The sequence below is a fragment of the Zea mays genome, chromosome 8, assembly GCF_902167145.1.
Source record: "Zea mays cultivar B73 chromosome 8, Zm-B73-REFERENCE-NAM-5.0, whole genome shotgun sequence".
NCBI lineage: Eukaryota > Viridiplantae > Streptophyta > Magnoliopsida > Poales > Poaceae > Zea > Zea mays.
This window is the reverse complement of record NC_050103.1, coordinates 19,028,934-19,044,140: the sequence shown is the minus strand read 5'-3', so window position 1 is coordinate 19,044,140 and position 15,207 is coordinate 19,028,934.

The following is a 15,207-nucleotide window of genomic DNA, read 5'->3' as shown; positions in this document are numbered from 1 at the left end:
ATCACTGCGACTGCAGAAAGACATACAGGATCCGATGAGCTTGTTTTTTTAGAATTGAGGGCTGCCTAGGCTATGGAGGTGGGGTGGTTCCTGTCAAGCTTCTAGAATCTTTTCTTTGTCGAGAGAGAGAGAGAGAGAGAGAGAGAGAGAGAGAGAGAGAGAGAGAGAGAGAGAGAGAGAGAGTTCCCACCAGATCTTTTCCCGTTGAGACCACGGCGTTGCAACTTGCAACCCAGGCTACAAATTCCTTACTCCACCACCAGAGTATGATCAAGGAGCAAGCATCCCGTCGGAGAGGAGGGGCAAGGACAGAGATGGCAAAAGCTGTAGTAGGCCTTGGAGCCCAGGTCGGTATCGCCGATCGGAGTGAGCCCATATTACGCTTGCCGCGCTGCAGTGAAGCCCACCCGCGTCAAGCACCCTGCACGCGGATTTTGGGCTCTTGCCACTCTATATAAATATATACAACGAGCATTTGTTTGTCAATAAAGTATTTCGGGTATGCTGTTACTCTAGTAAATTGTCTATGGTTTGTCGCTACCTCCATTGTAAAATATATAAGTCACTTTAGTTTTACACTAAATCAACATTTTTTTATAGCTTTAACCCGGTTTTTATAGAAGGACGTGTTAGCATCTGTAGCATCAGACAAATGCACCGGTGAAACATATTTCCGGTACGTCGAATGGATCTCGTTTGATGTTGTAAATGTTTAGACGATTTTCTATAGATTTGATTAAAGCTAAACAAAAATATCTAATCTAAAATAAGACAAGAAATAGCTTACAACTGGGAACACATTATTTTTAATGTTTTTTTAATCGTCTATATGCTGCGAGCGAGTTTTTTTTTTTAGACTGTCACCGGGGGAGAGGATCCCCACCTGATTTTCATTCATGTCTTTTTTGCCCAAAGCGGCTAGAGTTTACAGCAAGCTAGCAACATTGTAGCTAGCATAGTTACAGGGGAGCGAAGCAATGATGAGATTACATAATAGGATTAGAAAACACCAACAACCAAGCACCTAATACTTGTGCCTCTTTCCTGTTGTGCCTGTACGCCCAAGCTTTTGCTTCAGAAGCGCATGAATGCAAAGTGGCCGCAAGAGTGGCATGATCCTGACGGAAGACGACACCATTTCTGCGTTTCCACAATTGCCAGCAGCAGAGGAGGACAAAGGAGTTGAATTCTGCACTCGGAAGGCGATCAGGGCGACTGATGTTTGGCAGGTCCTGGGTGCCCAGATCATCAGCGACAGAAAATCCGATGGAGCTCCAAAATTGGCGTGCAAACGGGCAGTGGAAGATGATGTGCGAAGGAGTTTCGCTGTCTTGGTTACATATTTCACAACAGTCATCATCCACAATCCCTGCTGCGAGCGAGTTAACTCGCAAACCCGCAGAGAGGCAAAGTTTACGGATGATGTTCGCAGAAAATCAAAATAAGAGTATTGCGGTGGCTCTCCATCGGTGCTATAGCGCAGAACGATATCAGCCGATCATCAGTTCATCGCTAGCTTCTGAACACCAGGATTTTTTTAAATGGTACGCCGTTCAAAAAATCATATATAACTGAGTAATTTTTATAACTGTATAATGTTATATTTCTAACTGCTTTATTCATAAACTTAAAAAAAATATTCAGGTTAATAAAAATGGTTATTTCTATATATTAATCGCGGGAGCAAATCTCGTCTCTCGCGTCCACGTCACCCTATCAGATCTCACTCGCAAGATTTAGCATCGACGGTCACAGACGAGCCCCATCGAGTGGAGCGTTCTCCCTGTCTGTTTAACTCATCTGGCACCGAGGGCTTTTCAGAATTCACAAGAGGAGGATCTTTCCAGAGTTCACACGAAGAGAAAAATATGGAGGATACCACGCTGTCGACGTCCACGATAGCGACGGCGTTTGCGGTCCCTCGTCAGTCCCTGGTCGAGCACCTCCCTCCTCGCGCGCTGCGTTCGCGTTCGTCTGGCTGCTTCGCCGAGGTATTTTGCTATCATCTTCCACCACAATTTCTCTACTCAGATGTTTTTGTGAGGTTCGAGAGCAAATGTCGCTCGCCTGAACTTCGAATGCCAGACGGATGACTCAGCGCGCAACGCCTCATTCATGGCGGAGTAGGCCAGCTGCTGAATGACCACTTTCACGTTGGGTGCCGGTCAGACGGAGGCTATGGTCAGAGCCAACATGTGAGTCATCCAGAGAGAGAGTGTAAGTCGATGTCCGATAAGGAGAAGCCCCCATTTGGGTCGATGAACAGCTCCACGTCGGAGAAGTGAAGGAAACGCAGCCGCAACTAGAAGTGCGGATCCATCTCAGTCGACACTGGTCCCCCTTTTATAATGCAGCAATACCAGTGAAACAAGGGACTCCATGATTTCTTTGGTTTTCTGCTGCAGCAATACCAATAAAAATGAGCGACTCCACGGCTGCACCGTCCCTTGCCGCTTGCTACAAATTTCATCGATGTCCTAAAGTTAAACAGTTGGAAGCTGCAATCTATTTTTTTTCCGTTTGTGCTCGGTTAACATAGATCAATGGTGAGGACAAGGTCAATATAATAGCATAATGGTATGTTTTAATCCTAGCAATTGATATGATTTGAAAAAAAAGTATTGTTCCGATAGTAAATGGTTATTCTATTGTTTGAATAATTCAGTAAATGCGAGCAATGAAACTTCCACAGATCAACATCTTGTATCGGTCGGTAGAATTGCCTGTGTAACACGCAACATTTTGGCTCTAATCCAAAACGGTTTTTAGCCATACTTTTGATTGGAAACTCATAGCTTTAATAAGCAATTAACATGAAGAGTATGGAGTACATGAATCTTGTATTGTTATGCTACGATCGAGAGTGTTTCAAATGTCAGTTGGGTTACGATCTTGATGTCTCTGCTGATTGATCCGATTGATTTGCTTTTGCCATTGCTAAGCATCTTTTCTCCGTTGTTTCCACAGACAGAAGCGGCTTTGTTGAAGCAGCCTAAGGTGTTTTGCTACTAATATTCCGGTGCTTATTTCTTTTATGCGCATCTGTTTCATTCATTTTTTGGATGTGAGGCTTATGTGTTGTTTTCAAATTCAGTTCCGAGAGGGGACAAAGCGGATAAATAAAGAAATGAAATGTGAAAGAACATTGTCCTTGCTTTCAGGATATCTAGAGAAACCATTGAAGGTGAGTATTTTTTGTCCAGCCAAGTAGTTGATGTTTCCGTTAGCTTGTTATTAGCTCATACGAAGCTATGAAGAATCTAGAGCACACATATAGTACATGTCTGTTTTAAAATAAAAAAATTACTAATTTATTATTAATTTAGACGTCAACTACAATACATGATGATTATTCGGCGGTACCTTGTTGTAATTAAAAAAGAGCAAACAATACATGATGATTATTCGGCGATACCTTGTTGTAATTTAAAAAGAGCAAACACATGCACAACAGTAAAATAGACCATTTCCGGCGGCCTTTTTATATCCGACGCCTTCTTTGGAGGCCGTCGGACATAAGAGACTACATCTTACGGCTACCAGACCAACCATCGGATATAAACTTATTCGACGGTACCTTGTTGTAATTAAAACAAAGCAAACACATATGGTTTCCAGTGTGTATATAAATAGCAAAACTACATGGCAGAATTGTAAAGGAGGTGTTGCGATGTGTTTTGTGTTTGCTGTGTAGATTGGAGAAAAGTTGAGCATGTGGGCATGGTGCTTACACTTACGGTGTAAATGTGATTTGTGTAACTCTGTTCATTTTTTGTAGGACGCATACAAATTAGATCTGTTTTGAAATCATACAGTTACTTGAATTACTCCTATGATTCTTTAGTTTGAATTGAAAGCTAATGATTTTCCCCTTTCCTCTCTAGCACCTAAATATTTTATGACTCCACTTGCCATCCTATTTACTCTAAAAAGGACGTCACCGCAAGATAGGTATGTGTTCCAAACTTGCTTCTGAAATCATGATTATTCCTTCATGTAGTCATTTCTTTACAAATTGTATTCGTTTTCCTTTTCATTTACAAAGCTTATGCCGGCCCACTTAGATATATAGGCATAAAGACTATATATATTATTGGTTTGTATCTAGGTACAATACATGCATGTTTAATTAGATTTTAAATCGTCTAAAACACAAGCTTCTCTAGATAATCTAGCTCTGGATACCACGTACACGCGAGTGTTGCAGGCAAAACGTCTTTGCATGGCTACATAAATGGGTTAGTAAACCACACTAACACACAGACAGAAATTCTTCCCGCGTGCAATTACTTTGCATAAAACTAAAGTACAGTTACGCGCGCACTGCTGAAGGTATTACACGTAGTCACAGAAACAATAGTAAGAGCAAACAAACAGAAAATGTTAAACAGCCAAGTAATAAAGAATGCCTTGTGTACATGTCATCCAGTGGATCACTAGCGCTGTGGATTGTGGTGCAGCCTTGCTACTGATGACTGGAACAGCAAACGTGACGCATGCCCGGACCATTTTAAGCGCACCACAAGTCACAAGAGGAGCACTATAATCAAAATCAATGTAATGTAGAGGGCAAGGAAGGAGAGAAGCAACGACCGAGTAAAGCCAAGCAAATAAAGTGGAAGCAGCGAACCCACCTCCCACTACTCTAATGATCCGCTGGCTGGTTAGATTAAACTATTACGAACATGATGAATCACATCAGCAACACCAACACCCAACAGCGCAGCAGCGCACCCACCACCACACCACCTCCCAAAAGCAAAGCACGTTGCTAATCTAACCATTCCCCTCCACTTGCTTCCTTCCTTCCTCCCACCACCAGGCCCTTTCCACCCACTCCCCAATTCCCTTTTGTTCCCTCTTGATCGGGCGACGGGAAGGCCAGGTCTAGCAAGTCGCGCGGCGATGATCTCCTCACCCTCTCCGTCGCCGTCGCCGTCGCCGTCCGGGACGCCCTCGCCCAAGGGCGTCTCCGCTACGCCGCGGCAGGGCAGCAGCAGGTGGCGCAGCGGCGCGGTGCGCGGGGCGTACGGGCGGCGCCTGCTGGACGCGCTCCGCGCCACGGGCGGCGGCCAGCCGCGCCCGCGCGCCGTCAAGGCGGCGGCGGACTCGGCGCTGGCGCTGACCGCGCGCGGCCAGACGCGGTGGAGCCGCGCCATCCTGCTGGCCGGCGCGGCCTGCGGCCGCCGTCGCCGCGTCCTCGTCAAGGCGGGCGGCAAGGTCCGGCGCCGGCGCCGCCGCCCGCCGGTGCAGGCCAGAGACAAGGCGGCGGTGGCGGCGCTCAAGGGCCAGGGCAAGGACAAGGTGCAGGAGCGGCTCCGCGCGCTGGGCTGCCTCGTCCCGGGCTGCCGGAGGCTCCCCGCGCCCGCGCTGCTGGAGGAGGCCGCCGACTACGTGGCCGCGCTGCAGATGCAGGTCAGCGCCATGCGCGCGCTCGCCGACGCGCTGGCGGCCGCGCAGCTGTCGTCGCCGGCGGAGAGGTGAGACGTGGCTGCGCGGGTGTGGCTGGATTGACGGATTGATTGGTTGGTTGGCCTAGCCGCTTGGCCCCATGACATGATTGATCACCGGCTCCTGCTCGCTCCCCCCATCTGCATCTGCCGGATGTTAATCATTTTGCGGTGCGTGCGTTGCTATTGTCGGGAGCGATTGGTGGTGGGACTAGCAGAGTGATGAGCTCGTGATTTGCTGTAAATTCCTTGATCCTTACTCCTACCGCAGCTGCAAATGCTGCTCCTCTCTTCTTTCTGCTCTGCTGTGCTTTGGTACTTACTCTCGTGTTAGTACATAAAAGAACTTGTGGATAATTGTGTGTTGCGTGCCATGATTTTGGTACCGGGGAATGAAGGATCAGAAACAGTTTGGTGGATGATTGTGTTGCGTGCTATGATGATTTCGGTGCCAGGGAATTTGGACGATCAGAATTAATTAGTGTTTGTGTTGTGACTGCATCGGAAATGCTTTGCCCCTGCGCCTTTCATCGGGTATACTTTTGTGTTTGGGACAGAAATTAAAGAAAAAAAAATAGAGGTACATATATCCTGTAGTATTTGTAGCATTCGAATGCTATACCAAAAAAATTCTGCCGATGATAAAAAAACAACTAAAAAAGAGGTGACAAAGTTCCTGGTGCTAAAACAATCAGGTCCCTTTGGAACGCAGGGATAGGAAAAACATAGAAATTCCACCGAAGGCTTGTTCGTTAGCTCTCAATTCATGGATTGAGTGGGTTTGAATCTCAAGTAAGTCAAATTTCTTCTTAATTTTTTTTAATCCCATCTAATTCATAGATAACGGGATTAACCAAACAAGGTCGAAATGTATATAGAAAAGAGAGGGCTGAAAAACACAGAAACATTGAGAAAAGCAAGTCGTAGGAAAATTGGAAGGGCAAGTCTTTTATAAAGCGTAGGAAACTTATAGAAACAGGAGCGTATAATTCTTCTTACGTTAGGTTAGCATTAGCAGTAAAAAACAACGTTTTGCATGGATCATAAAAATGTATAGCAGCAACAAATTAATAATTTACCTCGATCCTACATTCCTACCGCACGTGCAGGCGAGCAGGAACCGCTTAAACTGAATGCGTGTTGGATTACATCCCTTTTCCTTTATTGTGCATGTGCTATGCTTTTATTTTACCCCACTTTATTTAGAAGGAGCACACCAACAGTATCAGCTCCCTCCCTTTCCTGTCAATAGGATAGCAAGTAGGAGTCTGACTGTAAAGGTAAATAAAATAGTACTCTAGGTTACTATTTTAGAACGGATAGAGTAGCAACTAGCAAGGACGGGCAGCATGGCCCCTTATTTGATTTCTGTGTTTACTGGATACCTTTGCTTCTATAAGAAAATGGCTAGCTGGAGCAAGTTCATCAACCACATTCTACCTCCATTCACTTGTGCGCGTGTGTGTGAGTGAGAGGGGGGTGAGGTGCTGCTCACCTGTGCAGGCAGCCCCGAGCCTAACACTATAAGCCACAGCTGGTCACACTTAGGGCCCCTTTGGCAGGGCTCTGGCTTCTCCAAAAACGGCTTTAGCTCTGGCTCACGAGGTGAAACCACTTCTTTAGATGAGCCAAAGCTATTCTAAAAATCATTTGGCAAAACGGCTTATATGTTGTTTTTCAGAAAGACCCTTGTATATGTATATCTCTCCTGTACGTGGCTAGGGATTGAGGGGAGGACCAAAAAATAATAATTTGGACTGGTGGGAGGGCTATTGTGTAAAAATAACGTGAGCTGAAGCCGGGTGAGCCACTTTTTTTGGCTCATGCCCTCTAGTTCATTTTGGAAAAGCACTTCACTGGTGAAGCCATTTGAAAAAAAGATGTTTGACACAACTTTTGCATGAGCCAGAGCCGAAGCTGAAAAATAAGTCCTACCAAAGGGGCCCTTAGTTATGGTATTAAGCCCCTTCTAGCCCAATTTAGCTGTTTTGGTGAACAAATAAGGTTTCTAGTTTTGTTATTATTACTCTTGTTCCAACATACCAACTTCAAACCTTTTTTGAAGTCATTGGCCCCTGTAATTTTTTTAATAAATATCTATTCAAAGTTGTTATTTCCGCTACTTCAAACACGTGGTGTTGTTCTGTTGACGCCTTTTTGGAACGCCAAACACCCAACAAGAACCGTGGCGGTGCTCTCTGGTCAGGCGCGGACGGTCCGCGACCTGGCGCAGGGGCTAGGGTTTCCTGCCTGACGACCGGACGGTCCGCACCCTGGGGCCGGACGGTCCGCGTGTGCGCAGGGCGGCGGAAGATCACCGGCGGCGCCTGGATCTCGCTCCCGGGAGGGACCCCGTCGGGGAGGAGAGATCCTAGGAGTTGTCTAGGCTCGGGCCGGCCGACCTAGACTCCTCTAATCGGCGTAGAGTCGAAGAGAGGCGAAGAATTTGGGGATCGAGAGGCTAAACTAGAACTAGACTAGAACTACTCCTAATTGTACTGGAAATAAATACAAAATAGAAGTGATATTTATTCGATTGATGATTACAAATCGGCCGTATACCTCTGTACTTATAGAGGAGGGGGGCTGGACCCGTTACAAACAAAATCCCCGAGTTAATTCCGAGAATCTAGCCAACAAACACAGCAAGAAACTGGGAACTCTAATCTGTTCTGCGCGCGCGGACCGTCCGGCCAACAGGCGCGGACCGTCCGGCCTCAGGGCCGGACTGTCCGCACCTCAATTTGGTGCCCAACATATGTCCCCTGACTTTTGGTGGAGCTGAGCAAACCAAAACCAAATAACTCGATGCGATTACATCGGTTCTCTTAGGCATCTTGCCACACACTAGGATGGTACTGCTTAAGGAAACGCCCATTCAAGGCTTTGGGTAAATCTTTGCCTTGTAATGTTTGCAATAAATAGGCGTTACCAGACATTACCTGTTTTACTTTATATGGACCCTCCCAGCTTGGCGACCATTTCCCAAACTTTCGGTCTTTACTCCTTAGAGGCAGGATGGTCTTCCACACCAGGTCCCCTACTTGAAATGACTTTGCTTTGACCTTCTTGTTGTAGGCCCTGGCTACTTTGATCTTGTCCTTTTCTATTGCTCCCAAAGCTATCACCCTCTTGTCGGTCACCTCGTCAATATTATCCATCATTGAATTATAATAATCCATGACAGTTAGATCATTTTGTCTGGCGAACCTGATAGCATTCAAACTTATTTCCACAGGCAACACTACTTCCTGCCCATAGACAAGCTCAAAAGGAGACACTTTAGTAGCACTATGTTTAGATATTCTGTGAGCCCATAAAGCTTCGGACAAAATCTTATGCCAGTGCTTAGGATTATCAGATATCTTCTTTTTTATCAAGTTAATCAATGTCCTATTACTAGACTCGGCCTGTCCATTGGCCTGAGCATAATATGGAGATGAATTAAGCAACTTAATTCTATATAATTCAGCAAATTCGCATACCTCCTTTGACATAAAAGAAGTCCCTTGATCCATAGTCAAGGTCTGGGGAATGCCGAATCTATGAATAATATGCTCAGTTATGAACTCAATTACCTCCTTGTGTGTCATGTTCTTTAGAGCAACGGCTTCAGTCCATTTGGTAAAGTAGTCAGTGGCAACTAACACGAACCGATGCCCCTTTGATGATGAAGGATGAATTTCCCCAATAAAGTCTAATCCCCATCCTCTGAAAGGCCAAGGCTTGATAATATGATGTAATTCGGCTGCAGGGACCAACTGTAGGTCGCCGAATTTTTGACACACTTGGTAACCCTTGTAGTACTTGAAACAATCAGCTATCATATTAGGCCAATAAAAACCAGACCTTCGCAACAGCCACTTCATCTTTGGAGTCGATTGATGGGTACCACAAATTCCTTCATGTACTTCGGCCATGGCTAATATAGCATCATCTGGGCCCAAGCACTTAAGCAGGTCGTCGTTGATTGTTCGGCGGTAGAGATCATCACTCATCAAAACATATTTGAAAGTTGTACGCCGAATATTCTTATCTATCCTGACATTGGGATTTCGTAAATAATTAGTTATGGGCGTCCTCCAATCTCTTGCATCGGCTTCATTATTGTCGGCGTTTCGACCCTGGGGGGTCCCTGGACCGACGAGTAAATTGTCGCTGCGTGTTCCAGCCCAGATGGGTCGGCGCGAGACGGAACACAAAGGGGGAGAAACAGTAAGGGGAAACCGTGGCCTTCGTGTTGTCCTGCGCCCAAGGCGGATGCGCTTGCAGTAGGGGGTTACAAGCGTTCGCGTGGGAGAAAGAGAGAGAGAGCCTTGTGCGTCGGCCCGTTCTCCCGCGCGGCCAACCTCCTCGTACGAGAGCCCTGGGCCTTCCTTTTATAGACGTAAGGAGAGGGCCCAGGTGTACAATGGGGGGTGTAGCAATGTGCTAACGTGTCTAGCAGAGAGGAGCCAGAGCCCTAAGTACATGCCGTCGTGGCTGTCGGAGAGGTTTTGGTGCACTGTTCATGTGATGTCGTGGCCGTTGGAGGAGCGCTTGAGCCCTGTGGAAGTACAGCTGTCGGAGCTGTCGGATCCTTGCTGACGTATCCTTGCTTCCGTAAGGGGCTGAGAGCCGCCGGCGTAATGGAGCACGCGGGGTGTCATCATTACTTGTTTACCGGGGCGAACCAGATGGGACGCCGGTCTTGTTCCCCGTAGCCTGAGCTAGCTAGGAGTAGGGTAATGATGGCCCCTCCTGTGACGTGGTCGGTCCGAGCCCGAGGTCGGGCGAGGCGGAGGCTCCTCCGAGGTCGAGGCTGAGTCTGGGCCCGAGGGCGGGCGAGACGGAGACCGTCGTCTGAGGTCGAGGCTAAGTCCGAGCACTAGGGTCGGGCGAGGCGGAGTCCGTCTTCCGAGGTTGAGGCTGAGTCCAGGCCCGGGGGCCGGGCGAGGCGGAGACCGTCGTCCGAGGTCGAGGCTGAGTCCGAGCCCTAGGGTCGGGCGAGGCGGAGTCCGTCTTCCGAGGTCGAGGATGAGTCCGAGCCCTGGGGTCGGGCGAGGCGGAGTCCGTCGTCCGAGGTCGAGGTTGAGTCCGAGCCCTGGGGTTGGGCGAGGCGGAGTCCGTCGTTCGAGGTCGAGGTTGAGTCCGAGCCCTGGGGTCGGGCGAGGCGGAGTCCGTCGTCCGAGGTCGAGGTTGAGTCCGAGCCCTGGGGTCGGGCGAGGCAGAGTCCATCGTCCGAGGTCGAGATTGAGTCCGAGCCCTAGGGTCGGGCGAGGCGGAGCTTCCTATGGCACCTGAGGCCGGTCTTGGTGGCTGTCAGCCTCACCCTGTCGGGTGGCACAGCAGTCGGAGCAGGGCAGGTGGCACTATTTTCCTGTCAGGTCGATCAGTGGAGCGGCGAAGTGACTGCGGTCACTTTGGCCCTATCGACTGAGGAGCGCGCGTCAGGATAAGGTGTCAGTCGATCCTTGCATTAAATGCTCCTGCGATACGGTCGGTTGGCGTGGCGATCTGGCCAAGGTTGCTTCTCCGCGAAGCCTGGGCCTCGGGCGAGCCGAAGGTGTGTCCGTTGCTTGAGGGGACCCTCGGGTGAGACGTGAATCCTCCTGGGTCGGCTGCCTTTGCCCGAGGCTGGGCTCGGGCGAGGCGAGATCGTGTCCCTTGAGTGGACTGAGCCCTGACCCGAATCGCGCCCATCAGCCCTTTGCAGCTTTGTGCTGATGGGGGTTACCAGCTGAGATTAGGAGCCTTAGGGGTACCCCTAATTATGGTCCCCGACAGTAGCCCCCGAGCCTCGAAGGGAGTGTTGGTACTCGCTTGGAGGCTTTTGTCGCACTTTTTTGCAAGGGACCGGCCTTTCTCGGTTGCGTTTCGTTCTGGTGGGTGCGCGCGAGCGCACCCGCCGGGTGTAGCCCCCGAGGCCTCGGAGGAGTGGTTTGACTCCTTCGAGGTCTTAGCGCGTTTCGTGATGCTTCGGTCGGTCTGGTTGTTCCCTCATGCGAACTGGCCGTAGCCCGGGTGCATAGTCAGGTTCCAAGTTCTCGGGCTGGTATGTTGACGCTGTCAATGGGTTGGCCGGAGCCAGTTTTGCGAGAGCAGCCCCCGAGCCTCCGCACAGAGCGAGAGGACGGTCAAGGACTGACTCGGCTTTTTTCATACGCCCCTGCGTCACCTTTCCGCAAGGAGGAGGGGTGGAAAGCGCCATGTTGCCCTCGGAGGGCGCCGAACATGGTGTCTCCAGTGAGTTGCTAACGGGTGATCCGAGTGGACGCCCGTGCCCCGTTCGATAGGGTCGGCTAGTGGCCCAGAGGCGTGCTCCAAAAGTACCTGCAGGTGATTTGCCGGACCCGGTCCCGTTTGATAGGGTCCGAGGGCTCGATGCCTCCCTCTGATGGGATTCCGTTACAGAATCGCTCCTGCTGGTCTCGAAAATGTCCTAGGGTACCTCGAGAGCGTAGCCCGAGCCTCGGTCATGTATCGGACGTACCCAGAGTCATCCCTCGCTCTGCGTGCTCTAAGGCGGCTGTTGAACCCTTCGGGGGCCAGCCTACGAACCCCTGATCAGTAGTGGGCGCGGAGCCCGAGTGGCCTGAGGCGGCTGTCGAACCCTTCCGAGGGGCCAGCCTTCGAACCTCTGACCAGTAGTGGGCGCGGAGCCCGAGTGCTCTGAGGCGGCTGTCGAACTCTTCCGAGGGGCCAGCCTTCGAACCTCTGATCAGTAGGAGGGCTCAGGGCCCGCTTCCTTCACGGAGAAGGATCCCTTTCGGAGTATCCCCTTTCCCGGTCCCTGTAGCAAGAGAGAGAAGGGGGAGGAGAAAAAGGGATATGAATTTGAACGACGTGGCGTACCTTTTTGACGCGGTCATTATGGCGGAGGTGAAGCGTTGCCTGCTTCGCCTGCCAAAGGTGCCGCCTGTCCTGCCGCAGAGTTAATGCGACGGGACGAGTGGTTCGCGGGGCAGCCGTTGTGCGTGCGCGAGCCGTTCGTGGAACGGGCGTTTCGCCTTTGAGTTTTGAGTTTCACGGCGGGTTCGGGCGAAGTGTTGAACGGGTCTCGCCCGGGCCTTTATATATTCGGAAGAGGGACTGGTGGCGGTTCTTTACTCTGCCGCTTGCCTCCCACTTAGGTTTCCGCAACCTGAGGGAATAGCCAGAGAAAGAAAATCGCACACCTTGTCCGCTCTGCCGCCACTTCCTTCGCTTGGTGATGGCCGATCGGGTGACCGTCATTCTGCCGCGCGACCCGTGGCCTTTCTCCACCGTCACGACGGACGATCTGGAGGCCCTCGTTGCCGACGGCTTGCTTCGTCCCCTCTCCGGTGACCCGCAGCCGGAGTGGATGGCCCCTCCGAGCGGAGCCGCCCCGTCCCCGCCGTCGGGGTATGTGCTGAGTTTTGTCTCTTTTCACGAGCGGGGGTTCGGAGTGCCGGCAAGTCATTTCATGCGGGCGATTCTGCACTTCTACGGGGTGGAGCTGCACAATATTAGCCCCAACTTCATCGTGCAAGCAGCCATCTTCGTGGTGGTTTGCGAAGGGTTTTTGGGGATTGCCCCCCACTGGGATCTGTGGACCCATCTCTTCTCCGCAGAGCTTTTTGCCTCGACGACGGGGGAAAGAAGAGTTCGCATGGTGGTGCGGGCCGGTGGCTGCATCCTCCAGTTGAGGCAGGCGCGGGCGCAGCAGTATATCCCTGCCAGCCTCGTGTCTTCGAACAAGGGGTGGCAGCGCCGGTGGTTTTACCTCCGGAATGACGATGGAAGGCTCCCGTCGTTTTCTCAACGAGTGGTGACCGCCGCCGGCAGCAACTGGCGCTATGGGGCCCCACGCGAGAAACAGAAGAATCTCCAGCCCCTTTTGAAGGCCTTGGAGGAGCTGTGAGAAGGAGGGCTCACCGCCGCGGGGGTGGTTGCCGCCATCCATCGCCGGAGGGTGCTCCCCTTGATGGAGCGGCGACTGCTGCTTTCGGAGATGACGCTGGGGGTCGACTTGGAGGGTTTGCAGATGTCCTCGGTCCCCCTCCCCGCCGATGACCTCCACAGGCGGGTAGCCGACACGGTAGGGAGGTTAGACACCGGCGCCCTTACCCAGCTCTCGATGTGTCCCGAGCGCGGGTGTGTGTCCCTGGTGAGTGTCCGCTCCTTCTTCCTTCTTGTGTCAGATTGCCTCTCGTTCTCACAGCCGAGATTTCCGTCCATTTCCAGGAGGTGGGGTTTCACAAGCCTTCCCTGCCACCTGTCCCAGAGGACGCGGTGGACCGAGCCGCGCGGAGGGTCGCTACGGAAAAGAAGAAGGAGAAGAAGGACGCGGAAAAGGCTCAGGCCCGCGAGCGGATGCGGGCTCGGGATGCCTTGGAGAGGCTTCGTCGTCGGCAGGAGAGGGACGGGCTCTCGAGGGAGCCGTCGCCGGAGACGCCTGACGATGACGACGACGACAACGATGATGATGATGAAGACGATGACATGGTTGTCCGCCTCGGCCTCAGCCCGGATCTGAGGCTGGGCCAGGGGTCATCGAGCCAGCCCCCGAGTGGGCTGGCGCCGTCGGTATCCGGGGCCGGGACATCAGGGTCCCGGTCCGAAGAACAGGGGCAGGCCGAGGGGGTACTTGACCCTTTGGCCGAGGTAGTTGAGGTGACCCCGGGGAGCTAGGCCGACCCGCCTGTTCCCCAAGGGTCGTTGCCCGTGCCGACTGCACAGGAGGCCGATCCTCGGGTCATCGTGGCTGTGCCTGGGCAGTCCGTCCCTCTGGTGCCTCGGGCGCCCGAGGCAAGGATGGTGCCGAAGCCGGCAGTGGGGCTAACTTCGGTGGTACCCGCGGGGACCGAGGCTCGAGGGGCCTCCCCGCAGGCACGATTGGTCGTGGCCCGGAGTGGGTAAGTATCTGAGGATACTTTTGTCCCGGCTCCTTCTTCGTGTGTCCTGATCCTGCTCTTCCCTTTCTTCCCAGCAAACGGAGGCACGGTTCGACCGGTCTGACTCCCCGGAAGGTCCTCAAGACGGCGTCGGCTTCTACAGCCAGTGCCGCACCGGGCCTCGCCGGCCGGCTAGCCTCCACACAAGGTGCCTCCAAGCATGGGGCACAGGCGGCACAAGTTGCCGTGGGGCGAGCTCCCGAGGCCGACCCCTCCGTCGAGGCGGCCGCCGTGTCGAGGGAGATTGCTGGCGCGGCCGCGGCCTCGAGCTCACCAGACTCGTTGCCGACGCTAGCACCGGCTTCTGCCAAGGCTGTTGCCGTTTTGGCCGTGGAGCCACCCGTCGCCGCCGATGTTTAGACGGCCGAGGCGCCGCCACTCGAGGTTGGCAATCGGAAACCTGCCCCCTTGACCGAGGAGGTATCCGATGCGTCGGCTGCAGGAGGCACCGACGCCTTGGAGGAGGGAGGCGCAGAACCGCGGCCCGTCCTAGGGAGCGGCGACCTCATCCTCGCGCTGCGAGGTCCCAATGAGCGGCGTGGGGAGAGGCTCCGGTTCTGGACCCGTGGTGCTTCGGAACCCCTCCTCGTTCTTGACGATGAGCGAGAGGAGCAGACCTTGGATGAGCTTCGCGAGTGCGCGGAGGCGACGGTGGGGTCGCTTCGGGCGACCCTGGAGGCCCTTTCCAGGGACGTTCCCAGGATCCTCCAGGTAAGGATTTCAGGCTTACCTTTCATGTGATCAAGGCATTCTTTGTAACGTCCCACTTCCCTTCCTCAGGATCTGACGGATCTGAGCACCACCAAGTCATCGTTCATCCACCGCGAGGCCGACGTCTGGGGTTCGCTGCGGTTCCTGAG